This window comes from Protopterus annectens, chromosome 13.part0, assembly GCF_019279795.1.
Source record: "Protopterus annectens isolate FY-2018-M chromosome 13.part0, PAN1.0, whole genome shotgun sequence".
Classification (NCBI taxonomy): domain Eukaryota; kingdom Metazoa; phylum Chordata; order Ceratodontiformes; family Protopteridae; genus Protopterus; species Protopterus annectens.
Genome location: NC_056747.1, coordinates 863861754 through 863877231, shown reverse-complemented (window position 1 = coordinate 863877231; position 15478 = coordinate 863861754). Strand labels below are relative to the sequence as shown.

General features: G+C 45.6%; 1 protein-coding gene across 1 annotated transcript in view; it reads left to right on the top strand.

Annotated features, from left to right (window-relative positions):
• Nucleotides 1–15478, top strand: part of DDX52 (DExD-box helicase 52) — a gene marked incomplete in the record, with an annotated part of 916355 nt that overhangs the window by 348002 nt on the left and 552875 nt on the right.

Here is a 15478-nt window from a genome sequence, read left to right as displayed (position 1 = left end):
TGTACTTAGAAGGCATGCTTGGCTTAAGGAGCAAAACTTGCCAGATCATGTTAAAGCTAAATTACTGGATGCTCCCTTAAACCAAGACCACCTGTTTGGCAACAAAGCAGAAGTCATCCTCAAAAAGATGGAGAAAAAAGCTAAATCTATGCAAACTGTTAAAGATTTCCTGCAAGTACAGCCTCCCAGATTTAGTAGGCATTGGCCTTCAAAGAATTGGTCCTTTCCAACCTCTTCCATGCCTTCTCAGTCCAAACCAAGGAACAGCAGACCACCTAGGTTACAGTCTCAGGCCACGCACAAACTTAAGCAGTGGGGGATTCCCATTTCCAAAGCAGGGAATAGTAAGACACCCACCTACGGGAAAATGGCGCAATGAATTAACCTTAACCCTTCCAAGCCCTGCTCAGCTGCCTGCTCCCTTAAGAGGAAAGCTCGCCCTGCATGCAAAAAACTGGGAACGTATTACCCAGGACAAATGGGTTTTGAATATAGTTTCCTAAGGATACAGACTCCACTTCCACACCCTACCAACCCCAAACGGTTGGCCAGACCTACCCCCAAATCATTGGGCAGGTTCTTTCTCTTCTAAGTATCAGGGCTATTCAGCCTCTTCCAACAGAAGAAAGGGGACAAGGTTTTTATTCAGTACATTTCCTGATACCCAGAAAAGACAGCTCCTGGCATCTTATCCTGGACATCTCTATTCTAAACACCTTTTTGGTAATCCCAAAATTCAAGATGCTAACACTTCAACAGCTGCTTTCTGTGACAGGCAAAGATGCCTGGTTGGCAACCATAGACTTAAAGGAAGCTTATCTGCACATTCCAATAAGGGAATCTTGCAGGAAATACCTATGCTTCAGGGCAGACTCCATGCACTTTGAGTTCTCTGCACTTCCCTTTGGCTTATCTACTGCACCCCGGGTCTTCACAAAGTGTCTAGCTCCAGCCATTGCATTTTGCAGGCAGAGAAATATTCAAATATACCCATACTTGGACGATTGTCTGGTTCAGGCAGAAAGCCAGGAATTACTATTAAAGCATCTGGCATTCATAAAGAAACTTTTAAACTCACTGGGGTACACCATAAACAAAAATAAATCTCACCTAGTACCCTGCCAACAAATTGTATTTTTGGGAGCAAGCTTGAATACAACTTCCCAGATGGCTTTCCTCACTCCAGAGAAACAAGTTTATTTGACAACATACTTCAAACTACTGGCCACAAAGACCCAGCTATCTGCAAGGAAATTTCTGCAAGCCGTGGGGTTCATGGCCTCTTGCATTCTACTAATTCCATATGCAAGACTGCATATGAGGAAACTGCAATGGTATCTAAAAAGCCTATGATGTCTACATTCTCGGGACATGGAATCAATGATTCCTATCATTCCTTGTATAAAGACAGAGTTCCTTCACCAACATTACCACATGCCTATTTTTTCTAAATCCAGAGCTGGTTTTGCCACTGTAGTTTTGTAGGGCTTAATAGCTGGCCCAAATGCTCTCCTCCCTTCCTTAGCTTTGGGAATCTACCCAAATGTGATGACGCCAACAGTGAAACGCGAAGGACATAGTACAGTTGTGTACACTTAACATAAATGTAGATGTTAGAATGTATTCACTGTTGCAGTCCTGGTTACCCTCTCTCCAGCCCCTTGACTTCTCTTGGCTCTGCCTTTCCTACTTGTTTGGTGTATTTAAGCTTTCTGGTGTATTTGCTTTTTGTTGGAGGGTTACTATAACATATAATTGCTTCCCATTGTGGGGGCACCTGACATCTGGGGCAAGAAAAACTGATGTAATGGCGTCGGCTGCATGTTTTATATCCCTAACGACCTGACATCATGGAAGGAGGGACAGCATCCAACGCAGGAATCCAAGACTCTGGTATTCAGGCCGGCTGAGGGCTACCTGCAGGCAGATAACCCAAATGTGATGACTGAAACAGTGAATACACTCTAACATCTATGTTTATGGTAAGTGTACACAACTGTACTTTCCCACCTCAAAAACATGGAGTGGTAAGCCACCCCCTTATGGAAAAAGTTCACAATGACTTTCCAATTATCCTTCCCAGCCATGCCCACGTACTTGCACCCCTAGGAGGAAAACTCGCCCTTCATGCAAAAAACTGGATGTCCATTACTCAGGACCAATGGGTTCTAAACATTGTATCCCAGGGATACAGATTCTACTTCCACTCACTGCCATCCCCAAGCGGGTTGCCAGACCTTCCTCCAAACTAGTGGGCAGAGGCTCAAAAGCAAGTACTTTCCCTTCTCCATATCAGGGCTATTCAACCTGTTCCAGTAGAACAATGGGGACAGGGTTTCTACTCCAGACTGTTCCTGGTGCCCAGAAAAGAGAGCTCTTGGTGCCCTATCCTGTATCTATCAATTCTCAACACCTTTCTGGTGGTTCCAAAATTCAAAATGCTTACACTGCAACACCTTCTTTCTATGCTAGCCAGGGATGCCTGGTTAGTCACCCTAGACCTAAAAGAAGCTTATCTGCACATCCCCATATTGGGAGTCTTGCAAGAAATATCTATGTTTCAGGACAGGCTCTATGCACTGTCAGTTCTCTGCACTTCCCTTTAGCTTATCTACTGCGCCCAGAGTATTCACAAAGTGCCTGGCTGCAGCCATTGCATACTGCAGGCAGAGAAATATTCAAATTTACCCATACTTGAACGATTGCCTGATTCCGGCGGACAATCAGGAATTGCTACTTCAGCACCTGGCATTTGTAAAAAGACTTCTAACTTCACTGGGGTACACCATCAATGAAAAGAAATCACAACTGGTGCCCAGCAAACAAATTGTATTCCTGGGAGCAAGCTTGAACACAACTTCCCAGATGGCATTCCTCACTCCAGAAAAGTAGGTCCATTTGACAAACTATTTCAAACTAATGGCCACCAAAGCCCAGCTATCTGGAAGGAAAATACTGCAAGCCCTAGGGTTCATGACCTCATGCATTCTGCTAATTCCATATGCATGACTGCATATGAGGAAACTTCAGTGGTACTTAAAATGTTTCTGGTGTCAACATTCTCAGGATCTGGAAACAGTGATTCCTATAATACGTTGTCTAAGGGCAGAGTTCCTTTGGTGGGCAGAGGCATGCAACCACAACAAGGGATTTCCTTTTACTCAACCCTTCGCCGCCCAAACCCTGACAACAGATGCATCAGACTATGCATGGGGGGCTCACATGGCAGGCAAATGCATTCAAAGTAAATGGATCCCAGAACAAATTCCCCTGCACATCAATCAAAAATAGATGCTAGCTGTACAGAATGCTCTGACAGCCATCAAATACCTTATCCTTCCAGGACAGCTCCTGATAAAGACAGACAACACCACAGTTATGTGGTACATAAACAAGCAGAGGGTTAACTCATTCTTACCCACTCTGTAGGTTAGCCATGGCCTTGTGGAACACAGCAATGAACAACCAAGTGCACCTACAAGCTCATTTCCTGCCAGGCAAGCAAAATTCACTGGCATATGACTTAAGCAGAAATCTACTGGACCCACACGAGTGGAAATTGGAACCCAACTCATTCAAACTTCTAACCCACAGGTGGACCTTTTTGCCCCCCCCCCCCCCAAAACCACCAATTGAACAAATTTTGCACCAGGAACCCTCACAGCAGAGCCTGGAAGGTGGATGCCCTATCCTTTACATGGGAAAATCTCTCAATTTATGCCTTTCCTCCTTTGCCCCTCCTCTCAAAAGTACTACTCAAGATCAAACAGGACAGGCCAAGGGCAATCTTTATGGCACCAGGCTGGCCACGCCAGCACTGATACCCACTCTTACACAGTCTGACAGCACTGCAACATTGGCACCTACATCAGACACCTTCCCTGCTGTCTCAGCAGGAGGGACAGATTTTGCATCCGCAGCTGCAAACCCTAAACCTTATAGCCTGGCTTATCCCCTGAATACGCCACTAGCATCTCTCAGCAAACAAGTGCTGGATGTCATCCTTGTGGCCAAAAGGCGTAGTACTAGGAAATCCTACGCTGAAAAGTGGAACAGATATTGTTCTTGGAGTCGGTCTCACCTTGTCTCAAATCCTTGATTATGTAGCAGGGCTGCTCCACAGAGGCCTATCTTTCTCATCCATTAAGATTCATGCCTCTGCTATCTCAGCTCATTATAATACTGAGCCCACCTCTCTTTTTTCACCCTCTCATCAAACAGTTCCTGAGAGGAGCTAACAATTTAAGGCCCCCTAGGAGAGCTCCCACCCCAGCCTGGGACCTTTAACTTTTTACTGGAGAAGATCACACTTCCCCCTTTTGAACCTGCTGCTTCAGCAGAGTTAAAATTCCTCTCTTGGAAAACAGCTTTACTTCTAGCTATATTACTTCAGCAAGAAGAGTGTCTGAGTTACAAGCACTAATGGTGATGGAGCCCTTCATTATTTTCCATGCTGACAGGGTTTTCCTCAGGACTAACCCATCCTTTATGCCCAAGGTCGTATCCAGTGTGGCTTTAAACCAATCCATCCATTTGCCAATCTTTTTCCCTAATCCTCAGAATAAAGGGAAAAGGATCCTGTACTCCTTGGATGTGCACAGACAGCTCAGGTTCTACCTTGACAGGACTAAGCCTTTCAGAAAATCTGACCAGCTGCTTGTCAGCATTTCTACAGGGGCAGAGGGCAAGGCCATTTCGAAGCAAACCATTTCCAAATGGATAGCACACTGCATCCATTTCTGCTACAAGCACCATGGAAAACCTACCTCTCAGGGGATCAGAACTCATTCCACTAGAGCTACTTCAACCTCTACAGCATTTTGCAGGGGAGTCCCTACCAGGGACATCCTGGAAGCTGCAACCTGGAGTTCTGTGCACACCTTCACCAAGCATTACCACTTACCTATTTTTTTTTCTAAATCCAGAGCTGGATTTGCTACAGTAGTCTTACAAGACCTGCTAGCCAGCCCTAACACTTCTTGACTGCCTCCACCCATCCTCAGCTTTGGGAATCAACCCAAGTGTGATGACTGCAACAGTAAAACACGAAGAACATACTTTTACCGTAAATGTAGATGTTCGAGTGTATTCACTGTTGCAGTTCTGGTTTTCCTCCCTCCAGCCCCCTGGCTTTCTCTATCCTTTCTACCTATCCTATTTATGGTCATCTTTTATGGCAGGGGTATTTACTGGAGGTGTTCCACACTATGTAATAACTTCCTGTTTTGGGGACTCCTAACATCCGGGGCAAGAAAAACTGATGTAATGGCATCAGCTGCTTGTTTTATACCCCTGACGTCATGGAAGAGGCGACAGCATCCAGCGCAGAAATTCCAAGACTCTGGTATTCGGGCCAATTGAGGGCTACCTGCAGGCAGATAGCCCAAGTGTGATGACTGCAAGAGTGAATACACTCGAACATCTACATTTATGGTGAGTGTACACAACTGTACTTTCTGAACAGATCTGGATGCTTCCTTTGAGGTTGCGGACATATGTGAAGAAGGTCTTGTGATGGTCTCTAGTAGATGTGGCTAATTTGGATTCCAAGTTTGTTTTGGAGGCTTTCACTAGTGCACTCATTTGCTTGTTCAGACTAAGGAGACATTGCTTCCAATTGGCCGCCTGCTCCTTCTTGGTCTTGGAACAGCAATTTTTTTCCTTTTGTTATAGAGTGTATTTACTGTAGATGTCCACCAGACAAGTTTACTCTTCCTTGCAGGGAATGATTTAGTCCCATCTGGTATTCCTGATGCCATGCATCTATGTAAATGCTCGTATAGTGCTTTGGTGTAATTTTGGATGTTGGTGCCAGTTCCTACAGAGGGGGAGGGGGCTGTGATGCTGTTTATACCATTCCTCACGAGGCTGTAATCAGCTTTGGAGAAGTTTTTATGTCTGGGGGGGGGGGGTTGGGAGAAATGGTGACTTTGAAAGTGACCATGTTATGGTCAGATCTAACAAAGGAGGATGATACTGTTGGGATGCTGCAGTGTTTACTCATGTTGGTTAATACCAAGTCCAAGATATCACCGGTTGTGGTGGTATCGACTAGCTGTTCTGGCATGAGTAGTTCTTCCAGTCTATGTTTGGGTAATTAGTCACCCAGGATCAGGGTAAAGGGTTGAATCTTGATATATTTGAACAGGTCCAGATAGGCTGATTGAGCATCTTGGATCAGATTTGGGGGCCAGTAGCTAGCTGTGATTTGAATAGTGTCTCCGGTGCATCATACTTTTTGACCAGCTTGCAGGTATTTGTCTTTAATATATATATTGAAATTCCACCTCCTTTGGCTTTGCTGCCCACAGTTTGGGGTCTGAATGTATGATAGGATGAGTAACCAGGTAAGGCCGGGGTGCTCTCCGCAGCTTTGAACGAGGTTTCTGTTACTGTACAGATGTCAGCATTTTCCAGGGTTAAGAATGCTTACAGTGAGTGCAGTTTCATGTTTAGACTCCTAGTGTTTAACAGCATGATCTTTAATTTTGTGTTTTGTTGAAATTTCTATGTTGGTAGTTTTAACCTCATCTGTTTTCCTAAAAAAGGCATTATGGGGGAGCCAAGAGTCTTTGCCAGAAGCCTGAAGCCCAGGTGAGACAGATGCAGGACATCTCTGACAAAGCATGGTGGTCTGTCAGTCGTATCTTCCCAGGCTGTCCGGTACTGGATCCCCCTGGAATGTGTACTCTGCTACTGCCTCACTGAATTAAGTTACAAGTTATCCTGACCTGTTGCAGGCACCTGTTTGGCTTGAGTTGTAGTTTTCTGTGGTTAAGACAACTAGCTTAAGTATCCCGCTTTAATCAGATGTCCTTCAAGGATGCATCTGCAGTCATAACATATGGGTTGTCCTGCCTCAGGCAGCCCTTCGGTCGGCCGGATTCCAAAGTCTGGGTCTGGCCTCGGCTGATGTCGCACTTCACCCAACGTCATAGCTCCTGGGGTATAAAGGCATCAGCCGACGCCATTTTCCTCAGTCTTTCTTGCCGCGCGGTGCCCTAAGCAGAAGCTGTTCGCAAGTGCCGGTCGGTCAGATCCAGAGATTTCAGCTACCGAAGACTTCTAAAAAGCTAAGTACCCCGTTGGGGACTCTTTCTTGCCTCAGCCGATGTCAGACAAAGTAAATAATTGTTTAACTTGTGGGAAACAAATACCTCATAAGGATTTCCACTCTTACTGCCTTCCTTGCTTAGGCCCAGACCACGACGTATCCGCCTGTTTAGCCTGTGCTTCCTTCAACCGACGGACACTTAGACGTCGGTCGGAGTTTGCTGAAGAGTTTTTTGGTCCCGCTTTTGCATATAAAATGCCATCGGAGACTCCGACTACACATTTAGCCAAAAAACGCAAGGAAAAGGACAGACACTCGCGGCCTGCGGTTTCGGCTGAAACCACGGTTAGGCCTACCGCGAGTGTCTCGGTTTCGGCTGACACCGAGTCCTCGGTTCTTCCTTCGGCCGAAAGCATGTCTCCGACAACCGAGGCCTCAGAGGCCCCGGCCGAGTAGGCTGCAGAAATTCCTACCGAAGAAGCAGGCACACAAGAATTGTCCGACACCATTCCGTTGGACATCTCTACTCCTGCACGTGGAGCAGCTAGACCCCCCTGCTTCTATGTCTATTAAGGCCTTCTCCAGGGCTAAAGCAGCTAAACTTTCCAAGGCCTTACCTGCAAAAGCTCCCTCTCACAGACCTTCCTCAAGTTCTCAGATTCTCAGCCTTGCTGAGGACCTTGTTTCTCTGATCAGGGGATCCCAACCTCACCCAGACAGGGCCTCACAACCCCCTCCTGAAAAAAGGCCCAAGACTGAACCCCCTGAACCTCTCTCCTCTGACTATTCCTCGGATGGATCAGATTTATCAGACCATCAGGAAGGACCATACTCACCTTATGAGGATTCGGATGCAGAAGACTCCATTCCTTCTGCCTCCCCCCAGAAGAATTTTCATTTGGGGAAACTCTACACTCAATGAGGGAACACTTCCAATGGCAGGGTCAGGATTTTTCTGATTCTAGGAAAAGGCTAAGGACTTTTTTACACTTACCACAGCATAGGCCTTTAGCCATACCACCTGTACTATCAGTTGTTGATGATGCATACAATGATACCAGTTCAGCCCCTGATTCTCTTCCCCCGGCCCAACCTGACAGATATTACAGGGTCCCGGATTCTCACTTCCACTTGTATAAGGCCCATGCTGCAGACCCAGAAACCATTTCTCAGGGCCCTAAGGGTGTTGCAGCTGCCTCTGCCAAAAACCCCCTACCCTCTGAAAGAGAATCAAGAGCATTAGAGATATGGGGTAAAAAGGTTTATACATCTGCTACTCTTTCTGCCAGGGCTTTAAACTGTCAATTTCACATGATACAGTACCAGGAATTTTTGTTAGATCAGCTGAATAAAAAGCTTTCCTCTCCTGAACCTTTAGACCGCAAGTCCCTTCAGGATTTGGTACACAACTCTCAGCAGGTCAGTAATCATTTCTTAAAACGTGGCTATGATGCACTGGAGGCTTCATTTAGATCAGCTATGACTGGAGCAGTGATTCGAAGGCATGCCTGGCTAAAAGAGCAATCCTTGCCAGACCATGTTAAGTCTAAACTCCTAGATGCCCCTATGGAGAAACAAAGTTTATTTGGCTCCCTTGCACAGGAGGTTCTAAAGAAAGTGGAAGAAAAAGCAAAATCTGTGCAAACAGTCAAGGATTTTCTGCAGGTCCAACCTCCGAGGTTCAGCAGAAATTGGCCTTCAAAGAATTGGTCCTTTCCAGACACCTCCAGAGCACAGAGGCGCAGAAATAGACGCCCAAGGGGCAGAGGTCAATCAAGGGGTGCCTACAGGGGTCGTCATTGGCAACCTACCATCAAAAAACTGGCATTGCATTACAGGAGACAAATGGACTTTGCAAACAATAGACAAAGGCTACAGGTTTCACTTCCACACTTTACCAAAAAAGAGAGGAATGCCAAACCTTCCACCAAGCCAGAAGTCAGAGGCTCTAAAACAAATCATCAACTTACTAAGGATGAGAGCAATAGAAAAAGTACCATCTATGGAACAAGGCCAAGGATTTTACTCCAGACTATTCCTTGTACCAAGAAAAGAAACTCAATGGAGGCCTATACTCGACTTGTCCGCACTGAACACATATCTCATTGTACCAAAATTCAAGATGCTGACCCTACAGCAACTTCTTCCCATGTTGGGCAAGGAGTCTTGGCTGGTGACTCTAGATCTCAAGGAGGCATACCTGCACATCCCTATACGACCAGATTGCAGAAGACACCTCGGATTTCTTGCAGGATCAGAGCATTATCAATTCTCAGCATTGCCCTTTGGCTTATCTACTGCGCCCAGAGTATTCACGAAATGCCTGGCATCAGTAATTGCACATTGCAGGCTTCAGGGAATTCAAATCTACCCATACCTGGACGACTGCCTAATACAAGCGGACAACAAGACAAAAATAATAAAGGATTTGGCCTATGTCATAAACTGCTGCAAGCCTTGGGATACACAGTCAACATACAGAAGTCAAGACTAGTGCCATCCCAAAGGATAACATTTTTGGGTGCAGAACTGGACACAATAGCTCAGATGGCTTTTCTCACAGAAGAAAAACAAAAGCAACTACCAGTCTACTTCATGGCATTGACAAGACAAACTCAGCTTACTGCAAGGAAAGTCCTGCAGGCCCTGGGTTACATGGCATCCTGCATAATCTTGATCCCACATGCCAGGCTGCATATGAGAAAATTACAATGGTACCTAAGGAATGTATGGTCTCAACACAGACACAGTCTAGAAACCATGATACCAATCATTCCATGCCTGAAAAAGAATTCCTGTGGTGGGCTCAGGCCTGCCAGACCAACAGAGGGTTGCCTTTCCACAAACCACAACCAAGGCAGACCATCACCACGGACGCCTCAGACCTAGGCTGGGGGGCACACATGGAATACAAGTGTATCCAAGGCCTATGGTCCCAAGACCAGCTGAATCTACACATAAATCTAAAGGAGATGCTGGCAGTGAAGCATGCAGTCGAGGCATTCAAATCATTCCTCCAGCAAGGACACCTGCTGATAAGGACGGACAATACCACAGTCATGTGGTACATCAACAAACAGGGAGGCACGCATTCCTACCCTCTATGCCGGATGGCAATGGACCTGTGGAACCTAGGCCTGAATCTCAACATTCAACTGCAGGCCAGATTCGTACCAGGAAAAGAGAATTCACTAGCAGACAGCTTAAGCAGAACTACCACGGATGCTCACGAATGGATGCTGCATCCAGACATCTTCAAAACCATAACAAAGAAATGGGGAATGCCAGAGATAGACCTGTTCGCCTCCCCACTCAACCACCAACTTTAGAACTTCTGCTCAAGAGAATACCACCCACAAGCCTGGAGGGTGGACTCCCTTTCTTTCAGCTGGAAGGTCCTGACAGTTTATGCCTTTCCACCTCTCCCATTGATGTACAAAGTTCTACTGAAGATCAGGGAGGAACAGCCAAAGGTAATTCTGATAGCTCCAGACTGGCCAAAGCAGCATTGGTACCCGCTACTGAGAAGCATGTCTCGGATGGAACTCATGGCCTCTACCTCTATGGCCTTTACTTCTAACGCAGAACAACTACAAGACCCTGCATCCAAACTTGAAAACGCTGGAGCTAACTGCCTGGAAAATTGCATAAAACAAAACCATCCTGTTTTATCTCAGAGGGTCAAGGACATTATCCTGGAGGCTCGCAGACCCTCCACAAGGAAAACATACTCAGCCAAATGGAAGAGATTCCTCATTTGGAGTGCATCAAAGGGAACAAATGTCACACTGGCAAACCTAGCACACATCCTGGAATACTTAGCAGAACTGTTCCGCAATGGCCTGTCCTATTCTTCCATTAAGATTCATGCTTCAGCAATTTCAGCAGAGTACAACAGGGATCCTCCTATCTTCTCTCACCCTCTCCTCAGACAATTTTTAAGAGGGATCAAAAATGTAAAACCTCCAAGGAAACCACCTCTGCCTGCATGGGATCTCAATTTTGTGCTGGAAAAATTAACACTTCCCCCTTTTGAACCAGCAGCATCAGCAGACTTACAGTTCTTATCTTGGAAAACTGCCTTCCTTCTAGCAATCACTTCAGCAAGAAGGGTATCCGAGTTACAGGCATTAATGGCAGTGCAGCCTTTCCTTATCTTTCACCAGGATAGAGTGTCTCTGAGAACCAATCCTACTTTCATGCCAAAGGTGGTATCCAGGGTATCCTTGAACCAAGCTATTCATTTACCTACGTTCTTCCCTAACCCACAGAACAGGGGGGAAAAACTACTGCACACCTTGGATGTACACAGACAACTGCGCTACTATCTGGACAGAACTAAGACCAGCAGAAAAACTGTCCAGCTTCTGGTAGCATATGCAACAGGAGTACAAGGAAAAGCAATTTCCAAACAGACAATTTCAAAATGGATAGGAAATTGCATTCGATTCTGCTACTCTTTTCATGGAAGAACAACTCCTGAAAATATCAGGCATCACTCCACAAGAGCTACAGCCACCACTACAGCTTTCCTTTGAGGAGTGGCTACCAAAGACATTTTAGAAGCTGCTACTTGGAGCTCCGTGCATACATTTGCCAAGCATTACAGTCTTCCTTTATACTCCAGATCCCGAGCAGGTTTTGCAACTGCAGTTTTACAAGGGATCTTAACTACACCATCATTATCTTAGTGCCTCCTCCCCCAGTTTGGCTATGGTATTCTACCCATATGTTATGACTACAGATGCATCCTTGAAGGACATAGTACAGTTTTGTACCTACCATAAATATAGATGTCCGATAGGTATGCATCTGCAGTCAGGATTACCCACCCTCCTTCCCCTCTGTGGTATTCCTAGGGTACTTACCCCTTTCTTAGCTAGCTGGGGGAATCTATTATGGTGTATTTGTTTGTATGTATATATGTATATATACTGTTTGATTTCTACTGTTTGGAATTTTCTACTTTTATCCAAATTTAGCCTTCCTAGAGGGCACCTGGCATCTGGGGCAAGAAACACTGAGGCAAATGGCGTCGGCTGATGCCTTTATACCCCAGGAGCTATGACGTCGGGTGAAGTGCGACATCAGCCGAGGCCAGACCCAGACTTTGGAATCCGGCCGACCGAAGGGCTGCCTGAGGCAGGACAACCCATATGTTATGACTGCAGATGCATACCTATCGGACATCTACATTTATGGTACAAAACTGTACTTTCTACATTTTCACTTGCTGTTAATGACCCGTTCTTTTTAGGACATGAACATCATTGCAACAAAGTTTGCTGTCCCTTGTTTGAGCCTTTTTGCTCCTTCCTGTGATTTTGGTGTTACTTTCTTGAATCCTTTTTTGTAAGGTTTCCAAGTATTGCCGATCCTTGTTTGCAGGGAACCCTGTTTAGTGTTGAGCAAGGATAGCCTCCATTTAGTGCTAACCTAGCCCCCCCCCCCCCAAACTGGTCTGTGAAATGTCCATAAACTAGTCCATTCACCATATATAGGTTCATAGGTTGGTACTAGACTATCGGCCCTAGGGCCTATACAAGCCTAGCTATAACAATTCCGTGGCTATTTCTTCCCACACTATTTACTTCCCTGGACCCCTGTCTAGCAGGGCGACTGGCATGATCCCCAGGGTGAATTTCCTTTCTCCCATCCAATCATCAAGGTTCCTTTTGAAGAGGGCCAAGGAGGTGCTCTGCTTGACATGTATGGGCAAGTCTATTCCAGAGTCTGGGGAGTCTCTAGGTCAGGAACCTATCCCTCCAGCGTGTTTTGTTTATTGTGATGACAAGGTTTAGATCCATGGAGCTTGTGGCTCTGAGGGATTGGGATTTCTTTGTGTAACATGTCCAACAGCTCTGGGTTTGACATGGCCTTGTGTGTTAAGCATAGATCGCCTCAGAGTAGACGATATGCGACAGAGTATAGCTGGAGTTTTTTAAGGCAATCAGCATAGGGCATCTGCTTTAGCACAGTGATTCTTTTAGTGAGGTATTTCTGCGGCCTTTTCAGTTGTTGCAGATGTCTTGAGAGGTACATACCAAATGGGGTGTTGTATTCTATAATGGAGCTAATCAGGGATGAGTACAGTGGGACAATGACCTCCTTTTTTCTGGATGAAAAGCCCTTAGTGATGAGGTGTGCCACATAGGATTTCCTGATTGTTGTGGCAATGTGGTTATTGGAAGGTGGGACCACTGTCCACCTGTGTCCCTAAGCCTCTTATCACACTTTTAGTGTTTAGTTTACTGCCACCTATGTGGCAATTCACGGGTACATGTTTTTCCCCAAAGGGGATAACTATACATTTCTTGGCATTGAGCTTGAGCCCATGGCTCTTGCACCAAGCATCTGTTTCTGTAAGGCCCTTTTGTAGAGTATCCACATAATTTGGGAATTCAGTAATGGCTCCCAGTTTGCAGTCATTTGCGAACTTTGTTAGTCAGAGTCCCTTAGTGTTGGCCTGTACTTCAGAGAAGTACATGCTAAACAAGAGAGGTCCCAGGACTTGAACCCTGAGATACTCCACTTGTCACGTGTATGGAGCTGGAGTTGGAGTCAGCTACTTTTACATTGTGGGTTCTGTCAGTAAGCCAATTGGCAACCCATCGAGTGACGTAGGGATTAATGCCCAGCTTAGTAAGTTTATCTATGATTCCAGAGTGGAGGGGTGGTGTCAAAGGCCTTGGTGAGGTCCAGGTAGGCTGTGTGGACTGCCTTACCCTCGTCCACTGCTCTGGAGACTGATTTGAAGAAGTCAGTCAGGTTCAGGAGACAAGATCGGCCCTTCACGACCCCAAACTGGGTGGGGTCCAGTGTTTCAAGGTTGCCAGTGTCATTGTTTATAAGTTCCACGGCCTTGCAGATCAGGTTCGTTAGACTGATGGGGCAGTAGTTCCCAGGATCCAAGGTGGATCCCCCTTGTGGAGTGGGATAACTGTAGCTGTGCGCCACTCAGTGGGCATGAAGCCTGAGGTGAGAGTATGATTAAACATGACACTTAGGTGAGGTGCCAGTTCGTTTTGTAGTTCATGTAGTACACAGCCCGGGATGTCATCTGGTCCCATGGATGCTGTATTCTTAGCTTTGGAGAGTGCGTTTTTACCTGTGTGGCTGTTATTACCAGAATTTGGCAATCTTCCAGTATTGAGATGGGCCGTTTAGGGGGTGAATTGGCACTGAATCGATCTGCCAGGATATTGGCAATATCCTTGGGATCAGTATATTTAATGCCATTCTGTTGTAGCTCAGAGTAGATCTGAGCATTGCCATTTAGATTCTTGACAGTTATAAAATGCCTTGTGATTGTCTTTGGAATCTTTGGCAATTTTATTTTCATAACTAGCTTTGGAGGATTTTATGAGGGATCTCTGCTTCTTACTGAGGATGGTAAGGGAGTTTTTTGTATCCTGGGATTTTTCTCTTTTCTGCACCAGATTGGCTTCCTTTTTTTGGAGGAGAGCATCTTGGTTCTATTTGGGATGGCACGATTCATGCATGAGTGGATGTGCTCTTGCAGTGCCATAGTGTAGGACTCAGCAGTCGAACATTCAGTTCCCATCTGCATAGGTGTCATGAAGTTTGTAACTTCTGACTTGAGTAGCATGAAGTTGGCTTTGGAGAAGTTTTTTTATGGAGGTTTCCTTACTGGGGGTGGGATGTGGATGTTAAGGGTGATTAGCTTATGGTCTGACCTGACCAACCAGGGGGTTGATCATAGGTGTGGAGCATTGATTTCCCATGTTGGTAATGACCAGGTGTAGGATATTGGAGCCACTGGTGGGACTATGGATTAGTTGATCCAGGGCATTGGAATTTTTGAATTCCAAGAATCGTTAGGCAAAGTTGTTGGTACATGAGTAGTTTTCCCAGTTAATGGCAGGGTATAGTTGAAATCACCCAGTATTAGGGTGTTTGGTTGTATGTTAATATTTTCAGTACGTTTAGAAAGGTATGAGAATCTTGGTGCATGATGGGGGATCTGTAGCAAGCTACAATTTAGATTGCAGTCTTACCTAATGTTAGTTGCACCTCTAGAATTTCAGACTCATTGTGTTGGGCAACTAACCTGGTGGTGTGAATATCCTTGGTGAATATGGAACTCCTCCACCTTTGGTGTTTCGATCCTGGTTTGGTGGCCGAAAAGTGGGGTAAGAGTTGTAGCTTGGTATTGCAGGGGTGCTCTCTGGAGCCTTGAACCAGGTCTCAGTTACTGCACAGGTATCGATGTTCTCCATTTTTAGGAGTGCCTCGAGTGCATTTTGAGGTTTAGACTTCTAGCATTGAGTAGCATTACCTTCATATTTTGCATGCTTGTACCTTTTATGGTGGTGGTTTTATCCTTTGAACTTTTTCTTTTTCTGGAAGCAAATTCATTGGAGAAAGTCGTATTGTTTTTCTGGAAGCAAATTCAGTGGAGAA